Genomic DNA, 15136 nt, shown 5'->3' with positions numbered 1-15136 from the left:
ACTAGGTGAAATGATTTATCCAAGATTACAGTAGTAAACAGCAGAGCCAAGACTTCCCAATTTCTGCCCTGCTGCTCTATCCTCCTTCTTGGTGGAAAGCAGGAATGAATCAAACATGAAGCCTCTATAACACTTGCTTGTCATTGAAATGTCTCCTTAAACACTGTATTTCATGATATTAAACCTAAGGAACTGTAACTGCACATCTATCATCTTTGACTCTCCCACATTGCCTGCCCAGAGTGAGAAAACCACATTCCTTCTGTGACAGTAATCCTTGCTACTCATTCCGTCTTTGGGGAAACAAGTCAAAGCTTGACAAAGTGTAGTCGCTGGTCTACTTGGAAGAAGTTCGAGCTCTAACCAGGTGATACTATGAGTAAAGTGGACGTCCTATGGATGGAGGGGCTCACACCAGCCTCTGATCTTCTTTTGTGGCATATTTTTATCCCTGGACTTGATTAATAGTCTAGACTGGGTCTTCCCTTTAGGAGGGCTCATTCCCTCTCAGTTTTCCCAGGCACTGTGATATCCCTGAGGACAGGTACAGGCATGCATCGCAAACCTAGAGGCTTGCCCAAGAAGTATGTCTCCTGTTTGTGAAGGGGCAGTGTAGCAATTATCTGTGAGTAATGCAGTGGCAGATCTTCTATAAGAAATGAAAGCCAAATAAGAGGGCTTTCTTCTCCTTGAAAGAAGAGTATTGGGTGAACTAACTCTTGCCTTGAGAACTCTCCTCTCATTCCCCCAAACTCTATCCCTTTCTCCCCAGACATCCTTTCTTAGGCACCCTACTCTGGCACTTACTAAGCCATGGGATAATTGGCTGGAACTAAACAATCTGCTTCCTCATAGCAATTGCAAGTTTTCTTTTGATGGTTCTGGTTCCAGGGCAGGGAGCTGAAGACTGAATCCTGGAGTCTATTCCATTCGGGGAGCAGCAGCTTGGCTTCGGGTGGCTACAGCAGCAGGTAGGAAAAGAATGGTTGTTCTTACCCTTTGTTTTTCATAAAATATAGTTTGAAGGCAAATTTAATGTTAAATGTCAGTGTATTTGGCATAGCAGAATCACCAAAGATTTTAAATAATACAATTTCTGTCTGTAAACCATCTCAAGCTAATGAGAGTATTTGTCCCACTGTTAGAGAACCTATCTCATGATCTCTTTCCTGGGGAGGGGGTGCCTTGGGCTATCTGGCATAATAGCCATTATAGTCAGTGCCAGGGAAACTCATGTCCTGATGAATTAGGCAACATCTGTGTTCTCCGGATTTTCATTTAGTGTTCACATTTACATATGTATGTGTCCCATACTCCAGACACACAATCACCTTAGTTAAGAACCCTCACAAAAACAGATGATGATCTGACCAGATGACAGGCACCCTTTGATGCATTGTTTTATTCTAAGTTTTTCAAGGGTTCATCAGTTGACTTCTTGTAAGACACCACAGTAAGTTTTTCAAAAGGAAGCTATTAGGTGACTGAGAAATACTGAGTAGGTGTCAGTTACCTTAGTATCAGTTACATATTCACCCTCTGCCGTCGCAAAAGATTTTTATGTATTTCAGGTCATGCATTTCTTATAAGGAGTGTAACTTAGTAACACTAGACAAGAAAGCATAAGGCGAGTGTGAGGAGCTGTTACAGAGTTTGTTGTAGCCAGATCCCCAGGGTCATATAACCAAAATAGGATGCATGCATGATAGAAGGAAGTAATAAAGGGAATATGGAAAAGAACAAAATGGAGTTTTATGAGAATTTTTAGGTCTACTTTTTAAAAGCAAACTAAGTGTGTAAGTCGGCCACCAGAGAATCAGTTCTCAGAAAATAATTTTTAACTGTGTGATTACATCACTTTTTAAATAACCCAATATTGAGGTTATCTCCTGTTTTGCATTGTGTGTGTGTGTGTGTGTGTGTGTGCGTGCACATGTGAGAGAGATGATGTGGGGTTTGGGGGTAAGCGGAGACACCCTTCTGATGTATTGGGTTACAGACAGATGCTGAGTTATTTTAAAATGCATGTCAGTAATCACGTATTCTGCAAACATCAGCACCTTCTATGTTCTAGGCACTGTGCTAGGCTCTGGACTATATGTCATGCTGAATTTCCTCTTCCACAATCTCTGCATACCTTTTATTAGTATCACAAAAGAGAGACAGCTCCGGAGTTTTAGTGCCATTACTGTACTCCTAAGATGGGATCCTAAGATGGCCCAGAGTACCTGACCTGCTTGTACACTGACTTGCTAGAAGAATATATATTGTCTTCCAGTTGGAAATGACACCCTACTGAAAATAAACAGTACCTCTCAAGCTTCCTTAAAATCCAGTTCTCAGAGGCCAAGGAGTAGAAGGGCACTACTATAAGATGTGGGTCCTGTTTGGGATTCCTGAGTTCCCTGGGTGAGGGAGATGCTGGCTCTCACTCTCTGGAAGCTGGGCCTGGAGCCATGCAGCCTCTAAGGCAGGAGCAAGATCTTCTCTGCCCAGCTCTCTCCCTAACGCCCTGGTGGGAGGAAGGGGTATTTGGGAGGGGGCAGACCCTTTCCCCTTTAGAAGACTCTCCTCTGGGTATCCTCCAGGGGATTATCTTCTTCATTTTGTATCAGGTGTGAATGGCCCCTGGGACCTCAACAAATGTGACTGAACTTCCTTGCATGCTAGCGCTGGGCCCTCTGCTGTCCTTAGAGGCCAGCTCCTCAGCTGACTTGAAGCAGACCCAGAGGCAAGGGTCATACATGTAAACGTTGCCTCATTACCAGCAAATGCTCTTCCTGTTCACTTTCCACCTATAGTTGCTTCTTCTCTTGGTTGCTGTAAATAACACCATTTCCCACTCCAGGAAATGACTGAATGTGTCACTGATGATCCCTTAGCTCTGCATGTCCCCTGGTATTGGTGAGAAATGCTACCATGGGTCAAACGACAAAGAAGGGACAAAATACACAGCAATAATGCACAAATAATAGCACCTAACATTTGTGAGAACTGGCTATGGGCCAGGCACTGTGCTGAAGGCTTCACATACGTGATCTCATTATTCTTTACAACCATCTGTGAGGAAAGTACTAGAGTATCCCCATTACACAAAGAAATTGAGATGTAACCATTAACCTGCTGCTGGAGGTTTAGATCCAAGTGCCTGACTCCAAAGCACTCAACCACAGCCTGTGAAGAGAGTGGCAGTCAAGTTTAGCTTGAATACTGGCCAAGAAAAGATAGTACAGGCCCATGAGGAGGTGCTTGGACAGACGCCCTCTGGCCTCCTTAATTCCCCTGCTCTCCTGTGATGCCTCTGGAAGGGTCTTCAGGAGACCACCAGGGAGACCAAAGGCCTTGCTGTGCTGCCTGCGGCTTCTCCCTGCAAGTGGCCTGTCATGCCTCCCTTTGAGGTCTGGCAGCCAACATTTATCTTTGTCTTTGTTTACAAACAAAGACTGTGCACCCTGTTCTTTCTGTCCTATTTGGAACTGACTTGAATTCTAACGGAGCATATCTTCTATTTCCACTGTGCTAGTGTTTTTAGAGACAGACTCCAGCCTTAAGAGAAGTCAGAGAGTGTCCATAACTAGAACTTTTTCATTGATTTTTAGCTAATATAGTCCTCAGTGCCTACCTGGAACTAAGAAGAATCCTCCTTTCAGAATGGCCTCTATTTTATCAATTACCATTCCTAATACCTGTGTGAAACTGCTGTGAGGAAGAGTTTAGAAAGTCTCCAGGTTATTTGCTTTTGGGCTTCACAATTCATAAGTCATGTTACAGGCTCATTTCTAAGGGGTACATGTGGAACCCCTGCCTGTTTCAACTCTTCCATAATATGGTTCTTGTCTCACAAGACTAAGGGTGGGCTTAGATCAGCCCCTGCACCAAGACCATTGGATGACCCTTCAGTTAACTTGAGCAGCACATTAAGATTCCATCTCTTTATACTTTTTATAAGTGATTTTTTATTGTGTGAATTGGCAGTGAAGTAGTGAAGCACCATCTCCTCTGGAATTTGGCCTTATATTGCCTATTTCCAGTTTCAAAGGGTTTCTCTTGTTTTGTATTTTGCTTGAAGAGAATGAAAGAGTTGGAGGTTTAAGACAACAAAAATAGAGGGGACTAATATTAATTGAGCACCTACTATGTGCCAGGTACTTACCTCTTTACAAATGAGGCAATACTTAATCTTGACTGAACCTGGTGAGGAAGAAAGACATATTGCAGTGGAAAAAGCTGTTTCAGAAAAAGTTAAGCTACTAGGTGAAGGTGAAATATGAACGTGGGATAGATGTCAAAGCCCAGGTTGCTCTCTTTATTCCATGCTGTCTCCACCATGTCATCTTGATTATAAACCCTTTTCCTGTGGACAGTGTCCCCAGGTGGCTTATCTCCTTTGATCTTCACAATCCCGGGATTTAGGTATATCATACCTATTTGGTAAATGGCGAAACGAAGACTCAGAGGGTGCTTCTTGGGTTAATGAAAATCACCTTGATAATTTCCTACTCATCTTGGAGACAACTGACTTCCTGGAGAAAGGGTGCTCATATGAAAAAATTAACCCCCAATATCATAATCAGCAGTAATCTACTTGTATTACTTTAGATTTTCCAAACCTTGATCTTAACAATATGTATCTACTTACATATGTCGTACTTTATGTTTCTCACATAATTTTATTTCATAGACACAGGTCAGTGTCAGTGAAATGACATACTTGTTACTTATGCTGACATAGTTTTATATCCTGTTATTCAGGCCAATTCCTTATTACTGAGCATTTGAAATGGACTAAAGAATACAACTTCATTTTATCCTTCTCGTTTTCCTTTTAGAGGGTATGGTCTCTGAAGAAGAAATCACTGTGTCAAATAGTGTGACAAACTTTTCAGCTCTAACAACAAATTGCCAGATTCTTTCCTTGGAAACCTTGCACTGTCACCAGCAGCAAACAAGGGACTTGTTTCCCTACAATTCCAGGTCGGCCAAATCTTTATTGAGCTTAATTCACTTGTAGTTCCCTCTCAAAAAGTTTTGGGGGTACTGTTATTATGCTTTCTTCTCATCACTGAGCTGTCTGAGAATGGATGCTGAGCCAGCTAACTGCAGCGTTAGCCTCCAGTCAGAGTTATGAAGACCTGAAATGCCATGTTCTATGGCTTAAAGAAGCTGGAGAGGGGAGTAACAAGTAAGGAGTTAAGTTGAGAAATAAAGAGAAACAGGTAGAGAACTTACTGATTAATAAGTAAGTCAGAGGAGCATTAGATGATATGGACTAGTAACGTAGTTTAACTCAATATATCTACAGTGTTATCACTTCAATCAATATACAATTATTAATAAGATATTTTATATATTTTTCATACTAGTTTTTTGAAATGCAGTGTACATTATACCCTTCTAATACATCCCAATTCAGACTAGCCACATTTCAAGTGCCCAGTTGCTGCATGTGACTAGTGACTACCATACTGGACAGCCTGCCTCGATTACTTGGAGTTCTTTGGAGTCAGGCTTCTATGAATCTTAGGAGCCTTCCGTATAGTTGGTAGGGTCTGCTTAGCACTTCCTCAAGTCTTTTAGAGGTCTTACTAAAGGCCCTTACTCCCACATCCTTGATTAATCTTTACCCTGTGATCATTTCTTACCTTGAAGATCCTTTGCCAGTGAGAAAGAATGGAAATAAGGAACAGTTTTACTTTCCAACCCAACAAAGCCTGGGCCCTCCTTGTTTCCTCTAAGTTCTGCCTTCAAACTCAGTGGTTTGTACTTAACTTATCCCTTTTTCTTCTTGCAGTTTACTATGTGAAGCTGAAAATTTCACTGGTGCTTTTAGCATTCTGCCCAGAAATTTCTGTAGCCAGGCCTGCAGGTTTATTAGATATGTGTTTTTTACCTTACTAATTACTACAAATGGCAGTTTCGCTGATTGTTTCAGCAATACAGGCCACCCTTTTTCCAGCCTCCAAGAACAATTTCCTCAGTGCCTGTCCTGCCTCTGCCCACCATCTGGTCCTATAGGCAGTGCCACAGGTTTAAGGTTTTGTTATGTCAGCACCCTACTCATCAATTTCTGTTTTAGGTACTCAGCAGCGTAGAGCAAGAAACAACCCTGAAATGTAGTGACTTAAAGCAACAACATATTATTTCTCATGGATCTGTGAGTTGGCAGGCTAGTTCAATTGCTAGTATGGCCTGGGTTCATTCATGCAGCTGCGTTCAGCCTGAAGATCATGCAGGAGCTGCGCTCCGCTGGGACCGCCGGGCCTCCCTTGCTGTATGAGCTCTTCCGCCCTTAAGAAGGCTAGACTTTCTCACGGGGCAGCGGCAGCAGCGTTCCAAGGGTACAAGCTTTGATGTGTAAACACCTATGAAGCCTCTACTCATCTCACACTTGCTGATCAAATTGGCCAAAATAAGCACAGGACCAAGCCCAGAGTGATTATGGGAGGAAACTACCCAAGGGCCCTGGTCCTAGAAGGCATGATTAGTTGGGGGATAACTAGTGTAAAGTTTGCCACTATCTCTTATAGGTATCTTGTGGATTTCACAAGGTGATACATATGTAAAGCACTATTTAGCTTAGTAATACTATTCCAAATCTGCCCAAAGCCCCATGGGCAGATACTGGAATTCAGTTCTAAAGTTGCTTTTACTTTATGGTTGGAAAGACCCATCTATGCTAGCTCTAGTCATGGTCTCATAGCCAAGCAACAAAGAGCTGAGCAGAGGGGACAGGTTATGTTATGTGTCTGAAATTGTGCAAAAAGCCTGAGCCCAGGCAGTCTATCTCCAAGAACTATGCTCATAGGCACTATTCCAAAGCTGTCTACACTCAGGGAAGGCAAGAGAGACAGTGAAAGTAGGGGGAAAACAAGGCCTGGAGTGCAGAATAAAACAGGGCAGCATTCTAGAATCTGTGTACATTTTTTGTAGGCATTTAGTCCTTTGGGTTTTCCATAAACTGCCTTTCTAGAACCCTTTTCTCTGACAGCCAGCTTTCCCAATCAAGGCAGATGTGCAAGGAGGCACTTTTTTCTAGTTGATCTTCCTTGATTCTCATATCTGAACTGAGCTTGTTAAATTGAAAACTTTCTGATATGTTGTGGACACAATGGCTTGGTTGCCCTGATTGCCGGCTGAAGAGCATGGTGTTCTCAGAAGACCTGGGCAGGGCTCCATGTCGGTGGCAAATGTACAGGTCCCAGCAGAAAACAGTCCGGTTCTGTGGCTGCCACATTAAGATTTATGGCACATGAAGGTGCCAAGTTTGCAGGGTGAGAAAAAGAAGCAGCTCACATTCACAGTAGTGTCTTTTTAAATCTGCCTAAATATTGCTGGAGTTGTATTTCAGGAGTTTCAGCAATTACACATTTTGGGAAATGGTAGGGAAATGTTAAAGATATAAACTAAGGTGGAAGTAGTCTAATGTAGTATGTATGGAAAGAGAAAAGTTTTAAATGAAGCAAGATCTGTGCTACTCAACTCTTTTTAGATCAGCTTTTGTTTGTATGAACATAGAAAAGCCTCAGCAGCTAGTATGTCTTCAAGTTAACAGAGGAAGATTTCGGAGGTTACAGAAACATGGAGGCCCTAACAGCTTCTGTGTGTACACAGATGGTCTGAGTCCCGCACACCTTCACCTGGCTTGGAAGCCTGGGCAGCAAGTAGTGAAGTGAGCTGTTTCTAGGTTGATTTCACTGTGAGAGTCAATGGTTTTCGATGTGTTGACCTAAATGAGGAAGCTGTTTTGATCATGGATGTTGGCGGAGATTTTTTTTCCATGAATACTAACAAGAAACTTGCCAGTTTATCAGGGTGGCTGTCCTTAAGGAAGCTAGCTTCCCTTTTCCAGGGGACTTCCCTTTTCTTCCTTCATGGTATAACTCATTTCCACTGCCCAGAAACTCTAACAATTGGGGCTTAGAATCATGCTATTCTGAATAAGGGATGGGAAACAAATCCATAATCTCTCCATTCTCTGTTCCCTTCTGCCTCACTCCCTCACTTACGGTGTTTATGTCATTTTAAATAAAGAACTTTTTGGACATTTGTAGCAGGAAACTTTCTAGAGCATTAGCTATGATTTATCTTATGTAATTTCAGCACTTGATAGGAGCCATTTATTCCCATGTTCTGCATGGTTCTTTAACCAAGTGCCTGGGATTAGGATATGTTCTATACCTCAGATTCCTGTGTGTTTAAGAAACCTCAGTTTTTTTACTTGTAGCTAATTATACCCATATTGGTAAAGGGGAAAATCATGTAACCTGCAACAGTAATACTTATATGGAGCAAAATATTTTTAAGTGAATTACCTCCTTTTTTAGTCAAGTCCTTATTACTGAAATGATAGAGGTTTGTTTGTTCATTCATTGCTTTTGTGAGATGCCTCTGTTGCATCATTCCTGATGTACCACAAAGTGGAATTGGACTGTTCTAGCAGCATGTGTGGCTGATAGTTCCTGACTTGTGGGCCCAGACAGAGCTGTGTTACCAGATAGCAGTAGGCATTTCTGATTTGTTGCACCACCAGAGAATAAGGGTTTGAAGGGACCCAATGAGAAAAGTAGATAGGCTTAAAAGAAAAAAACAGTTTCTAGTCAGATCAGAGTGAGGTTTTTCCTGATCTGGAAACCAGTTGGAACGTCAGCTGCTGAAAAATGAAGCTGTGAACTGCCACTCACTCACATTTCCATCCCAGCATGACTCTCAAAAGCACTTTTGTGTTTCTAGACACTAAGATGCTAAAGAGCATACACTAAAATTGCCCAGATTTGTTTTACCATGTTGCAATTTAAATTTAGACAGCAGCTGCCTATCCTTTTAATTGAGCTGCTCAAATTACAGCTGAGAGGCCAATGGCAGGGCACTGGAGCCCGTGTTCCTCTTCAGGTCCCGGGGCTTCACCTGGCTCTGGGGAGCAGGTCTCTGGCGGCCAGGCTCTGTTAAGGCAGACATTGGTAGGAGCTGTCCCTTCAGTGGCTGAATCCTTCTGTGGCCAGCTGAGCCTGTGCAGTCAGAACATCCAGTGGGAAGCAGAGCCCCACCCAGAGGCAGGGTTGGATGGCGCTTTTCTTGGTGTAACTTAGAGGTCTCAGAAAGGCTTTTTGTTCTCCAAAGATCTCCCATCCATTAGCCACACCAACAAGGAGTCATTTCTTAAAAAAGAAAAAAAAAAGCAACTTTAAAGAAAGCTTATCATTTGCACTATAAGATCGTCTGTTTTTCAAATTTTTATATGAACTGGCTACATTGGATCCATTCTTTCTCATAACAAACTGGGCACCTCTCAGAAAAGGAAAAGGGGCTCACAGGTCAGGGACAAGGATGGAGAAGAGAATACAGGGTATCAGGCCCAGATGGGGGCTGGAAGAAGGGCTCCTGGCAATCAGTGTGTGGATTTGAGACCCAAAGATTCCCAGTTCTGTTTCCACAACCACAGCCTCTCTCCAGAGTCCCAAATCCATATTTATAATTCCCTTTAGATACCTCTGTCTGAAGACCAGTGGGCATGTTCAAAACCAAATCCATCTTTCCTTCTCTTTTGCCCAAACTCACATCTTCTGCTCTGTTCCAAGGTTTCTTGTACTTCTCTCCCACTTCCTCTACCTAGTCACCAGTCCTGGAATTTTCACCTAGTCCATTCCTCTGCTGCACATCCCTACCCCCCCTGACTTCTTCCCCACTCTCAGCTTTATCACACAGACTATTGCAATGGCTGTTTCATTGGTCTTTCCGCTTCCCTCTCTCTCCCTCTCTTTGTCCTTTATTTCCTCCTTCACGCTGCTGCCAAAATTGACTTTCTAAACACAAACCATATCACAGTTCTCTCCTAAAAACCCTTCCTTTAACTATCTACCATCTCTACAGGACCAAATCTGAACTCCACAATACAGCACCCAGAGCCTGCCTCTGTCTGGCCCTCTCATCCATCCACCTCCAGGCCTCACAGGAACACAGGCCAGGGTGGCTTTACTTTTACTCTTTCTTCTGCATTAAGTGGCCTTTTCCTAGCCGTCTGGCGCTCATCATTCCATCAAGCCTGACAAGGAATATTACCTCCCCTGTGAAGTTCTCTGCAGCTCCCCCAGGCCGCCCCCTCCACCCCCAGCGCACTTGGACGGTACCCTTCCTGTAGCACTGATGTTTAGCATGGTGCCGGCACCTAGGAAGTGCTCCATTGATGTTTATTGTTAAATGAGGGGGATGCTGGTAGAAAAAGAGCTCCAGGAGATGACAGAAGGTGCCAGAGGGAGAAGAGAGAACACTGAACACCAGATTAGAACAGCAAATGCGGGAGATCATTTACAACCATCAGACTGGAAAAGCTGGGAAAGACTCTTAATGCCCTCTGTGCAGTGGGAGGATGAAAATGGGCAGCTTCATTACCCTTCATTTGGAAGGGTAGAATATTGGTGGAGACTTTCTGTAGGAAAATTTTGACAGGATGCATCAAAGCTTTTTAAAAGATAGTGGGATTTGACCTAGCAATTCCATTTTGAATAATTCATGTTAAGGGAATGATCTGACAAGGATTCAGTGGTATTTATATAGAGGCTCTTGTTTCTGTCAGCTATAACCTCTTGACATCTGAAATGCCTAACTATAGGCAATTGATTAAATAAACCACATCACATTTTATCCTGGATTGTTAAACAGTCTTTAAAAGTGATAGCATAGATCTATACTTATTAACATGGGAAGATAAGATTTTGATCCGTTGTAAACTGAAAAAGTTGTTATAACAATATGCATACTATAATCTTACTTCAAAATACTAGCACAGAAAAAATCATGAGGAATATGACTTATCATATCAACTATGCTTATTCCCAATTGGTGGCATTCTTTACACATCCTGTATCTTCTGAATATTTTGAGATGATCATGAATTAGTTTCATGATGAAACACACACATGTAGTAAGGCAAGTCCATCAGGAGAAAGAGCTGAGAAGGCAGGAAGCGGTTGGTCAGCCAGCTACCCTGGCTACCAGTTCTCAGCTTCATATAACCTCAGGGCAGACTGGCTGGCAGACATTTAAGGTAACAGAGAGGTACCTGTGTCTCTACCTTTCCTGTTAACATCCAAGCTAACCAAGAATCCATTTAAGGATATCTGGAAACACTGGAGGCTGAATCAGCTAGGGACCCTGAATAATTCATGGCCATAACCTTTTCAAAACTTCATTATAGGGGAAAATCGTTTTTAAGAAGTCCCTCTATCAGGAATCAGGTCTTGGCTGAGCTGAAACCTCGCAGGTAAACTGGGAGCAGCTTCAGAAGCTGACAGCCTCCATCTCCTTCTCTCCTTTCCCCACCAACACAGTTAGTTCCTAGAATGCCTGCTGATTTCCAGTTCAGCTGAAACACTCCAGAGTGAGTGTTTGCTGAAACACCACCCAGGTGAGGCTGAAAGTGGGGGGCTTGGCACTGCTGCAGAGACAGCCCTGAATGCGGGACCCAGGGAGTGTACCTCTGGATCATTCCTCAAAAAACGCACAAGGCACTGGTGGCCTGGTCAGAGCCCAGGGCCAGGCAGGAAGCGGGAGACACTGTTCTCTTGGTGCTGGAGAACAGTGTTGCTCTGCCCTCAGAGCTGCTCTGAGCAGCGTAACACAGCCTGAGCCCTTGGCCAGGTGGGGGGCCACCTCATTCTTTGCAAATCCTTCCCCAACACTGTAAGCACTCAGGCTCCATCTTGGAGGCTGGAGCCAGCTTCTCCCTTCTGTGGCTGTTTCAGTGGCCATGAGGTAGATGGGAGAGCGCCCAGCCTGCTCTGGGCTCACGGCTGAATCTCCTGTTGCGTGACCCACACCGGCCCTGCCTGGTGCTCAACTCCCCCAAGGCCTTCCCCCACCTCCCGCCGCTTTAGGGCTCCCTCCCCATGGCTGCCCACACTCATCAGGCTGGAGGCCCCGGAGGCCGGCGCTGGCAGCCGTTAGCCAGAGTCTGTCCCCAGAGCAAATTGTCTGGGAGCCCTGCCAGCTTCTGAAGAAAATCTGCTTTGTGAACAGGGGAAGAAGCCTCTTTTATACTTTCTGTTAATCACGTTATTCACTTAAGAGAGCTCTTCGTGTTTCCTTCCTTTCCCACAAGTCCTCACCCTCAAGCCCCTGCTTGTCCGGGAGCCTCGAGGAGACAGGAACAAGGACGTGAGCGGGTGACGAATGATCGCCCAAAATATGAAGGAGAAAGTAAGATACATGTTCTAAAAAATGGTTCAGCTTTTCCAAAGGCTAAAGTATTTTAATAAACACATTTTCTCAGAACACAAGAAACATGATGATTTAGCTTTGACTGGAAAGTTTATTGTGGCCCACGATGTAGTGCTTCACGAGTAGTAGTAGGAGCTATGTCTTAAGAAACAAACTATAATTAACGCCTCTTGCCGACAAGGCTGGTTTCTTTATGGTGTTTCTAGGCTTGTTTGATTCTCTGCCAGGACTTGTCCTCTCGCTTTTTGGCCTTTCTCTCGCCTCCCAACCCCTTTCTTCCACCATAGGTGTTTTCCTCTTCCTTTCCTTCCTCACACTCCCCATCTCAAGTGTGAAGAGAGGCCAACAGTTTAAGTGAAATAATGAGACTTTGATGTTTAAAAAAATCATATTAAAAAAGTCAAGCTTAGATGAGGGACATCCTTGAAGAAGTAATGAGTTCAAGAAGTTGTGCTCTTAGCGTCGCTGTCCACACAACGTCTGTGGGAGTCCTCACTGGCAGTGGCCCCTGGGGATGGTTACAAGCTACACATTCACAAGTCAGTCTCTGTGCATTCATTTTGTCCCCTTTTGATCATGTTCCTTCATCAGATTTGGCTCTAAATGACAAATTCTAAATGAAAGAAAAAAATCACTCTAGAAGGACCAAGATTTGCCACCAGTAACAATACACATATGTGCATATACTTAAAATAAGCCCCGAGGAAATTCCCAATGGAGAGGGTCCAAAATTACATTGTGAAAACAGAGCAGCAACACTGGAGTCATGCATAGCGTCCAGAGTGGCCATTCTGGAAGAGAGCGTTTCAGTTGGCTGTATCAGCTCAGAAAAGTTGGGTATTGTTTATCTTTCATCAGTGTTGTTGCTGTGTAGGAAGGCTGGTTATGATGTGTGATGTGGCCAAACACTTAGTGAGTGTATTCTGAGAGGGGGCAGGCTCTGAGCATTTTATGCGCAGTGTCCCATTTACTCCCCCCATTAGCCCTGTGAGAAAGCTGAGGCTTGGAGAGGAAGGTAACTGACAAAGGTCACACAGCTGGGGAGGTGACACAGATCCAGGGTTTGGACTCATTGTTGCTGACTGCAGGGCCCTAACTCATCCAGCTATTCAAAGCACCAAATAAGACATCATAAACTGCTCAACATTAAACAAATGAATGTTCATTTCTTTCTTTCTGTGGCTGTTTCTTCTTAAGTTTCAGTATTCCTATTACATATATATATCTGTGCGTGTGTGTGTGTGTGTGTATATATATATATATATATATGTATTCCCCCCCCCCCCAGGAAATTGCTCACTATTTTTTCCTGGAATATTATTATAATTTCTAAACAGAATCCAAGAATATTTTACTGCTAAAGATTTTTGCTCTAGCCAATGGCTTCCTTTGTAGACGTTTCTCACTTGCCTCATAAAAGAGATCTCTGTGGAAACATTTATCATTGAGATACCACAAGCAGCATGCATTATTTTCTTTGTAAAACTGGTAAGAAATCTCAATACATAGATATACTAGACCATGTGTTCACCAGCTCCATCAAATATACCTGTCATCGGTCTCATCCAGAGCCTGGGGATGGGCCTTTCCTTCAGGAATTACACCTCCAAGGCGAACACCCAAGGGATTCCTCTCTGCTGCCTTCTTTGGATTCCCTTTATCCTGTGGGCCTTTGTGGTGACCCATCATCTCTGAGCTTTCTGTGTGTGTGCCTTGCACTATCACTCTCCCACCCCACCCCACCCCTGCACCTTTTGAGGCTGTGACTGGGATCTTCTTTCTCTTTTGGCCTCCTCCATGGCCCACAGCCCAGATTGAGCCTGGAGGGCTTGTTAGCAAAGATGGTTAACTTAGCTGCTTTATTCACCCACAACTCTGTCCCAAGTCCCTCTAAGGAGCCCCACTACTTTCTGACCTACCTCCAGGTAAACATGTTAAGTCAGAAACTGATGTTTTAACATGTTTATTCTCAAACAGAATAGAGGCTGAGACAGATTTTAGACTCACTAACAATTTTTAGACTTAACTGAAATGTTTTACTTATAACCTAGGTGATGGTTTTTATACCAGCTTTCTAAAAAAAAGGATTGTGACTTACTCAGAAAAGAGTATCATGCAGGCCAGGGGCCTTGAACTAATACAAAGAGAAGAAAATTTTGATAATATGAGAAACAGCTTTGATCAGGGAATTCTTCAGGGTTAGGTGATGTACTGGGATGACCCATTTCAAATTGTGAGGGTGACCTGTCTTACTGGGAAGTGCAAATACCTTTTGTAGGTCATAGAACATATCAATTGACAAGCCATCAATGCTATAATGGAGTAATGTAAGGGATTAGGGAACCCCATTATGCCACCATTTTATAGATGAAAAACTGAAGCAAGTTTCTTAGGAGGGAGAAGATGGTTAAAAGGTAGGATTAATATAGGAGCCCTTATCATTAAATGATAAATTCTGTATACATATCCTATTCTCTTCTAGTAAAAACACTTCACAGTGGAGATATGCATAGGAATTTTATGATCCTTTCGATGACTTCAGTCCTCTAACACAGGACTGGAAGTGGAGAACATTGGATTTTGGGTTTTGCCTCTATGATAAACTCAGCCACTAAAGTCCAGCCATACTAGCCTTCAAGTTCCTCATCTGTAAGAGGCTGGGATGGAGCTGGGAGTGGTGGATGGGTAATAATTATGCATAGTAAGGTGTTATGGAAAGTTAGTATTTATAAAGTACTTGGAGATCCTCAGATGAAAAGTGCTCATTCAAAGAACAGTTATCATATGATCCCTCCCACGTTCCTACTCCCAATTTTAGGGCCAAAATGAAAGGAGTTAACCTAGAGTCTGAAAAGTTCTGCCACCAGAATTATCATAAAGAGTGTATACATAAAGCCTATCACCCCTTGTGCACAGTGATGGT

At 43.3% G+C, this 15136-nt stretch overlaps 1 protein-coding gene across 4 annotated transcripts in view; it reads left to right on the top strand.

Moving 5' to 3' along the window:
• The first annotated feature begins 352 nt into the window (after window positions 1-352).
• FRMD6 (FERM domain containing 6) overlaps window positions 353-15136 on the top strand; it is a 251856-nt gene continuing 237072 nt past the window's right edge. For 3 of the 4 annotated variants that reach the window (XM_057488468.1, XM_036917802.2, XM_036917794.2), the window contains exon 1: window positions 638-971. The gene's annotated coding sequence lies outside the window, so the exon portion shown is untranslated. Of the gene's footprint in view, window positions 368-637; window positions 972-15136 lie in introns of those variants that run through there. The other variant, XM_057488469.1, reaches the window with a different exon arrangement.

The sequence above is a fragment of the Manis pentadactyla genome, chromosome 11 (genome assembly GCF_030020395.1).
Source record: "Manis pentadactyla isolate mManPen7 chromosome 11, mManPen7.hap1, whole genome shotgun sequence".
In the NCBI taxonomy this organism is placed as follows: Eukaryota; Metazoa; Chordata; class Mammalia; order Pholidota; family Manidae; genus Manis; species Manis pentadactyla.
The sequence above is the reverse complement of the archived record's forward strand: the minus strand, read 5'-3'. Positions and strand labels throughout refer to the sequence as shown.